At 42.3% G+C, this 7,935-nt stretch overlaps 1 long non-coding RNA gene across 1 annotated transcript in view; it reads right to left on the bottom strand.

The window, feature by feature from the left end:
* Positions 1 to 342: 342 nt before the first annotated feature.
* Positions 343 to 7,935, bottom strand: part of LOC141372120 (uncharacterized) — a 9,251-nt gene continuing 1,658 nt past the window's right edge. The window contains exons 2-3 of the long non-coding RNA XR_012377438.1: positions 2,155 to 2,256; positions 343 to 418 (exon numbers count right to left, since the gene is read on the bottom strand). This is a non-coding gene — a long non-coding RNA (uncharacterized lncRNA). The remainder of the gene's footprint in view (positions 419 to 2,154; positions 2,257 to 7,935) is intronic.

Below are 7,935 nucleotides of genomic sequence, written 5' to 3'. Positions count from 1 at the left end.
CCCTGCTTGTGTTCCCGCTCTCGCTGTGTTTCTCTCTGTCAAATAAATATATCTTAAAAACAATTGATTTTTGAAGTACCTCTAAAATGAAATAGGAGTAAAGAAATCCAAAAGAAAATGCGCTATATTGGAACTGAATGATATGAGCATGATAAAAATGTAATCAAAAATGTCTTTGGCTGGGAATATCCTGGAATCTTGGTGTGAGAAGACTGCATGGTCTGAAAATCAAACCTAATAGACCGAGACGTACAAATCTTACCTGGTTGAGGATAAAGCAAACCCATCCTGACTTAGTCCTGCTGTCATTTCTTACCCATGCCCCCAGACTCCTCCTCTGCCCCTGCACAGTCCCCCAGATGGGCTGGCACCATGCGGTGGCCCCAGTAGGCTCCACGAAGGCATGTCAGAGTGTCCCCTGACCCGGGAAGTTTGATACAGCCCTCTGACGTGCTCTGACCAGTGAGGTGTGAGTGAGAGTGAGGCGTGCCATCTCGAACAGAACACTTAGCACAACTGGGTCTGGCACCCCCTCTGTCCATCTCCTCTAGCACCTGGCTGTTACCAATGGTGGGTGCTCTTTTATCCTGCTCCCAGAAAGACCATGCGGACATGTGGCAGGAGCAAACTAAGATACTTCCCTAGTAGGAGCCACTAAGACGAGGGGCGTCTAGTTACTCACAGTAACATTAGCCCATCCTAACTGGCATGCATCCTCCAGTCTACTCTCTAGCAGGCAGCAGAGCCTTACGTGCGAAGCATGGACTCTGTCCTCAGATACACGTGGGTTTGAGTTCAGCTCTGCCCTTTTCTTCACTCCAACCTCAGGCAAGTTGCTGTGAGTCTCTGAGCCTCCCCTGTTTCCATTCTGTCATATGGATGGTTATACCATCTCAGGTTTGGGGAGGGATTAAATGAAATCATAACTCATGGAAAGCTTTGAGTCCCGCACCAGGCACACAGAGTAAATGGTCAATAAATATTAGCTCTCTACCTTTATGTCTCAAAGGGAAACACACAGAAAGCACAGCACTGTAATTGTACAAAATAAAGACACGTTAACCTTGGGGCCTGTGTAGCGCCTCAAACTTTGTTTTTCAACAAACAGCATGATATTTACACTCATTCACAGCCTTTTCCCTCTCAACAAGACACTGTACTCTTTTTAGGTTACAAATAAATATCTGCATCATGTTTTAAGATATATAATACTAAATACCATGAATAAGTCAATCATTTCTCTAATGTTGGACACATTCATAGGTTGCACAGAATCAAACACAAATGAAATAGAATAAAGTCTATCCTAATGTATTACAGGCCTGAGTAAATATTATTTTGTCAACCTTTCTTTGTGATGTATCTCTATAGGTATTGGGTTACAATTTAAAATGCGTTCCTGGAGAGAGTCTAAGGTGGTGGAGGTTTAGGAGACCTTCATTTCGTCTGCTCCCAGGAATTCAGCTAGATGCCTATCAAACCATTGTGAATACCTGTGAACTCAACCAGAATGGAATGGAGGAGAAGCTGCAACTCTACAAATACAGAAGTGACTACTTTCTATAAGGAGGAGGTGCGAAAAAGTGAATGCGAGGCCATATGTGGGCAGATAGACTGCAGGGGGAGGGAACCTCCATAAGCTGGCTACCGGAAAGTGACATAGTAGCAGAATGCCAAGTCAGACTTTTGAGAAGTCAGCTCCAGTGAGGGATGTCCCTGCCTGAAAAGTACCCAGGTGGCAAAAGAGGGCAGAATCCTAGGTGGGGCCGCATGGCCTCAGAATCCCCAGGATCCCAGACAAAACAGGGGTGCCTTAGTGGGGCAGAGCTCCCAGGTGTGGAAGCAGGAGAAGCCGGCTGGAATCAGCGAGCCCAGAAGTGGGCTCTCAGCTCAGGGATTCCATATACCACGAACCACAGCATGCTCAGGTGACTGCTCTCCAAGCAGGGGCCCAGCAAGCAGCAGAACCAGGGAGGGCCCCCCCCCCAAGTCCTCCTCCGTGGAGCAAAGGCTCAAGGTGTTCACCACAGGAGTCTGCAGGGTTTGGAGACTCAAACGAGTTCCCGGCCTGAGATACAACTGCTCAGTCACAGGCTGGGTGAACAGAGACAGCGGACGGAGACCAGGGAGACAAAAGTGACTGACTGCTTTTACCTGGGGGAGCACACAGGAGTGGGGCCTTGAGCTCTTGGCTCCGGGGTTGGAGTTTGGGAGGCTGCCATTTTCATTCTCATCCTCTAAAGCAGCGGGGAAAGCCTTCAGGGAACAAAAGCCACACAGAGCAAACCAGACCAGGTTACTTAGCCCGGCCCTCTGGCAAGGGCGGTACAATTCCGCGCTGGCAAAGACAGTTGAAAATCAATGCAACAAGCCCCTCCCCAAGATCAGCAAGAACATCCATCCAAGAACAATTATACCAATCATTGAGAACTGCAAGACTCCAGTGCTAGGGAACATGTAGGATTCATGTTTTTTCCCCAGGATTCGTGAGTCTTTCTATTTTAATTCCTTTGCTCTTTCATTTTTCCACCAATTTCTTATTTTATCAACTCTTTTCTTTTTTTTAAGATTTTATTTATTTATTTAATTGACAGAGAGAGAAAGCGACAGTCAGAGAGGGAACACAAGCAGGGGGAGTGGGAGAGGGTGAAGCAGGCTTCCTGCCGAGCAGGGAGCCCGATGCAGGGCTAGATCCCAGGACCCTGGGATCATGACCAGAGCTGAAGGCAGTCGCTTAACCAACTGACCCACCCAGGTGCCCCATATCCACTCTTTTCTTAAAATCTTTTTAAATTTTCATGTGTACGGTTACCTTCTAGCCTTCCACTGCATTTAGTTTTGTTTTTGGAAATATTTGCATATTTCTTTCCTTACAGTGTTGGGATGCAGTTTCCTCTAACAGACCAAATATACCCAGAGCCTAATGTATGGCTAACGTTCTCTTCATTGTCTGATCATATTCTCTTTTATTGCCCCCTCTTCTTTTGGTTTGTTTCTTTGGGGGGGGGTTGTTTGGTTTTCTTGAATTGGAATATTTTAATCTTTACAGATACATTCAATCTTTTCAATGTATTTAATTTATTATTCAGCCATCAGAAAAGATGAATACCCACCATTTGCATCGACATGGATGGAACTGGAGGGGTTTATGTTAAGTGAAGTAAGTCAAACAGAGAAAGACAATTCTCATACGGTTTCTCTCATAGGTGGAACATAAGCGGTAGCACAGACGACAGAGGGGAAAGGAAGGAAATCCAAAGGGAGCAAAATCAGAGAGGGAGATGAACCATAAGAAACTATGGACCCCAAGAAACAATCCGGAGGTTTGCGACGGGAGGACGGTGGGAGGAGGGGTAACAGGGTGATGGGTATTGAGGTGGGCATATGGTGTGATGAGCACTGGGTGTTATACTTAACTAATGAATCACTGAACACTGCATCAAGGACTAATTATGTACTACACAGTGGCTAACGGAACATAATAGAAAAATTTATTTCTGTATATATAAGTTTTTCTTTCTTTACAATTTTGAGATGTAGTTTCCTCTAACAAACTAAACAAAATACACTCAGGATAGAGTTTATGACTCTGTTCTATTCACCTGTGTGTATATTCTTTTATTCTCCTTGTTTTTTGTCACTTAATTTTCGTTTTTATAGTTACGTTCAATTTTAGATTTTACATGGTCTTCATCTTAATTGTTGTACATGTATAAGTTTTTTTTTTCTTTACAACTTTGGGATCTCGTTTTCTAAGAAACAGACCAAAATCCACACAGGATCCAGTACCCTGTTTACTATATATTTCTCTCGGGTCATTGTTGGCATTTTAGTATTTTGTTCTCTCATTCATCAATCCTTTGCCGGACAGAATAACATTGAAAACCTCACCTCAAAAAAAGAGAACAAGACACAGTACTGATTGTCAGGGACCTCATCGGTATGGACAGAAGTAAGATGTTGGACTTGAGTACAGAATAATGATTAGAGAGATAACTAGCTGGGCTTGAAAAGAGCATAGGTGACACTAGAGAATCCCTTCCTAGAGAAACAAAAGAACTAAAATCTAATCAAGTCAAAATCAAAAAGGCTATTAATGAGATGCAATCAAAAATGGAGGCTCTAAGCCCCAGGATAAATGAGGCATAACAGAGTATTAGGGATAAAGAAGACAAAATGATGGAGAAGAAAGAAGCTGAGGAAAAGAGAGATAAAGAACTACTGGATCATGTGGGGAGAATTCGGGAGATAACTGATACCATAAAGTGAGACAATAATAGAATAATTGGGATCCCAGAAGAAGAGGAGAGAGACAGGGGCAGAAGGCAGGTTGGAGCAAATTGTAGCAGAAAACTTCCCTAATCTGGAAGACAAAACAGGCATCCAATTCCAAGAGGCACAGATAATCCCCCTGAAAATCAATGAAAATAGGTCAACACCCTAACGGATAATAGTGAAACTTGCAAATCTCAGAGACAAAGAAAAACACTTGAGAGCAGCTCAGGCCAAGAGGTCCTTAACCTACAATGGGAGACACCTAAGACTGGCAGCCATGATTACTTTAGCTAGCTAAGATGTCCATCAAAATACAAGGGGAGATAAACAGCTTCCAGGACAAACAGAAATGAAAAGAACTTCTGATTAAAAAACCAGCCCTACAACAAATACTAAAAGGGATCCATGAAGCAAAGAGAGAGCCCCAAAGTAACACAGACCAGAAAGGAACAGAGACAGTATACAGAAACAGTGACTTTACAGGTAATCCAATGGCACTAAATTCGTATCTTCCAATAGTTACTCTGAATGTAAATGGGCTAAATGCCCCAATCAAAAGACCGAGAGGATCAGATTGAACGAAGAAACAACACCCATCCATATGCCGTCTGAAAGAGACTCATTTCAGACACAAAGACACTTCCAGATTGAAAGTGAGGGGGTGGAAAACCATTTATCATGCTAATGGACATCCAAAGAAAGCTGGGGTGGCAATCCCTATATTAGATTTAAAATCAAAGACTGTAAGAAGAGATGAGGAAGGACACTGCATCATCATTAAAGGGTCCATCCGGCAAGAAGTTCTAACAATTGTAAATATGTATGCCCTGAACTTGGGGGCAGCCAGTTAGTAACAAAATTAAAGAATCACATCGGTAATAATACAAGGATAGTAGGGGATGTTAACACCCCATTCAAGGCAATGGACAGATCATCTAAGCAGAAAATCAACAAGGAAACAAGGGTTTTGAATGACACACTGGACCAGATGGACTTCCCAGTTATATTCAAAACATTCCACCCTAAAGCAACAGAATACACCTTCTTCGCAAGTGCACGTGGAACATTCTCCAGAATTGATCACATACTGGCTCACAAATCGGGAACAAAAGAGGGGATCAGTCCCTGCGTATTTTTGGACCACAATCCTTTGAAATTGGAATTCAATCAGCAGAGGGAATTTGGAAAGAACTCAAATACATGGAGACTAAAGAGCATCTTGCTAAAGAATGAATGGGACAACCAGGAAATTAAGGAAGAACTTAAAAACTCATGGGAACAAATGAAAATGAAAACACAACTACTGAAGACCTTTGGGATGCAGCAAAGGCAGTCCTAACAGGGAAAGAGATACCACTACAAGCCTTTCTCAATGAACAAGGAAGGTGTCAAAACACAAACCTAACATTACGCCTAACGAAGCTGGAGAAAGAACCTCAATTAAAGCCTGAAACAAGCAGGAGAAGAGACATAAGATGAGGGCAGAAATCAAGGAAATAGAAACCAAAGGAACAGTAGAACAGATCAACAAAACTAGGAGCTGGTTCTTTGGAAGAATTAATAAGATGGAGAAAACCCTGCCCAGACTTATCAAAAAGAAAAGAGAAAGGACCTAAATAAGGAAACTCCTGAATGAAAGAGGAGAGATCAAAACTAACACCAAAAGATACAAACAATTATAAGAACATATTAAGAGAAACTAAATGCCAACAAATTAGGCAATCTGGAAGAAATGGATGCATTCTTGGAGAAGTCTAAACTACCAAAACTGAACTAGGAAGACATAAAGAACCTGAAGAGACCCATAACCAGCAAGGAAACTGAAGCAGTCAGTAATCAAAGATCTCCCAACAAACAAGAGCCCAGGGCCAGACGCCTTCCCAGGGGAACGCTACCAAACATTTAAAGCAGAATTAATACCCATTCTTCTAAAGTGCTGTCAAAACACAGAAATGGAAGGAACACTTCCAAACTCTTTCTATGAGGACAGCATTACCTCAATCCTAAAACCAGACAAAGACCCCCCACGAAAAAGGAGAATTATAGACCAATACACCTGATGAACATGGATGCAAAAATTCTCACCAAATACTAGCCAATAGGATCCAACAGTCCATTAAAAGGATTATTCACCACGACAAAGTGGACCTTATTCCTGGACTGCAAGGATGGTTCAACCTGTGCAAATCAATCAGTGGGATACACAACATTAATAAAAGAAAGGGCAAGAAACATAGGATCCTGTCAATAGATGCAGAAAAAGCACTGGACAAGTACAGCATCCTTTCTTGATTAAAACTCTTCACAGTGTAGGGATAGATGGCACATGCCTCAATATCATAAAAGCCATCCATGAAAAGCCCATTCTTCTCAATCGGGAAACACTGACAGCTTTTCCCCTAAGGACAGGAACATGACAGGGATGTCCACTATCACCACAGCTGTTCATCATTGTCCTAGCCTCAGCAGTCAGATAACAAAAAGAAATAAAAGGCATCTGAATCAGCAAAGAAGAAAGCAAACTTTCACTCTCTGCAGATGACACGAAACTCTATATGGAAAACCCAAAAGACCACACCCCAAAACTGCTAGACACATACAGGAATTCAGCAATGTGGCAGGCTATAAAATCAATGCACAGAAATCAATTGCATTTCTATACACAAACAATGCCAACGAAGAAAGAGTAATTAGGGAGTTGATCCCGTATACAACTGAACTTACAATCAGAAGACACCAAGGAATAAAACTAACCAAAGAAACAAAGGACCGGTCCTCTGAAAACTACAGAATACTCATGAAAGAAATTGAGAAAGACACAAAGAAATGGAAAAACGTTCCATGATCATAGACTGGAAGAACAACTAGTAGTAAAATATCTATGCTTCCTAGAGCAAATTCTACCTTCAATGCAATCCCTATCCCAAAATGTAAGAGAGGAAACCAACAAAATCCTAGAGGAGGACACAGGCCATGACATCTATGACCTCGGCCAGAGCAACTTCTTGCTAGATACATCCCCAAAGGCAAAAATGAACTATTGGGACTTCATCAAGACAAGAAGCCCTTGCACAACAAAGGAAACAGTCGACAAAACTAAAAGACAACTGAGAGAATGGGTGAAGATATGGTAAATGACATTACAAATAAAGGGCTCGTATCCAAGATCTGTAAAGATCTTCTCAAACTCAACACCCAAAGAACAAATAATCCAGTCAAGAAATAGGCAGAAGATATGAATAGACATCTCTCCAAAGAAGACATCCAAATGGCCAAACAGACACACTTAAAGATGATCCACATCACTTGGTATCAGGGAAATACAAATCAAAAGTGCAATGAGATACCACCTCATACCAGTCAGAAAGGCTAAAATTACTAAGTCAAGATGTGACAGCTGTTGTCGAGGATGTGAAGAAAGAGGAACCGCTTACACTGTTGGTGGGAATGCAAGCTGCTGCAGCCACACTGGAAAACAGTATCGAGGTTCCCCATGGAGTTGCAAGGAGAGCTACCCTACTACCCAGAAATTGCACTACTGGGTATTTACCCAAAAGTTGAAAATGTAGTGATCTGAAGGGGTCCTTGCACCCCAATGTTCATAGCAGCAATGTCCACAATAGTCAAAGTATGGAAAGAGCCCAGAGACCCATGGAGCTA

This window comes from Callorhinus ursinus, unplaced genomic scaffold, assembly GCF_003265705.2.
Source record: "Callorhinus ursinus isolate GAN/ISIS: 27379988/994484 unplaced genomic scaffold, GSC_fseal_2.0 scaffold1244, whole genome shotgun sequence".
Lineage (NCBI taxonomy): Eukaryota > Metazoa > Chordata > Mammalia > Carnivora > Otariidae > Callorhinus > Callorhinus ursinus.
This window is presented reverse-complemented; position numbering and strand designations above follow the sequence as displayed.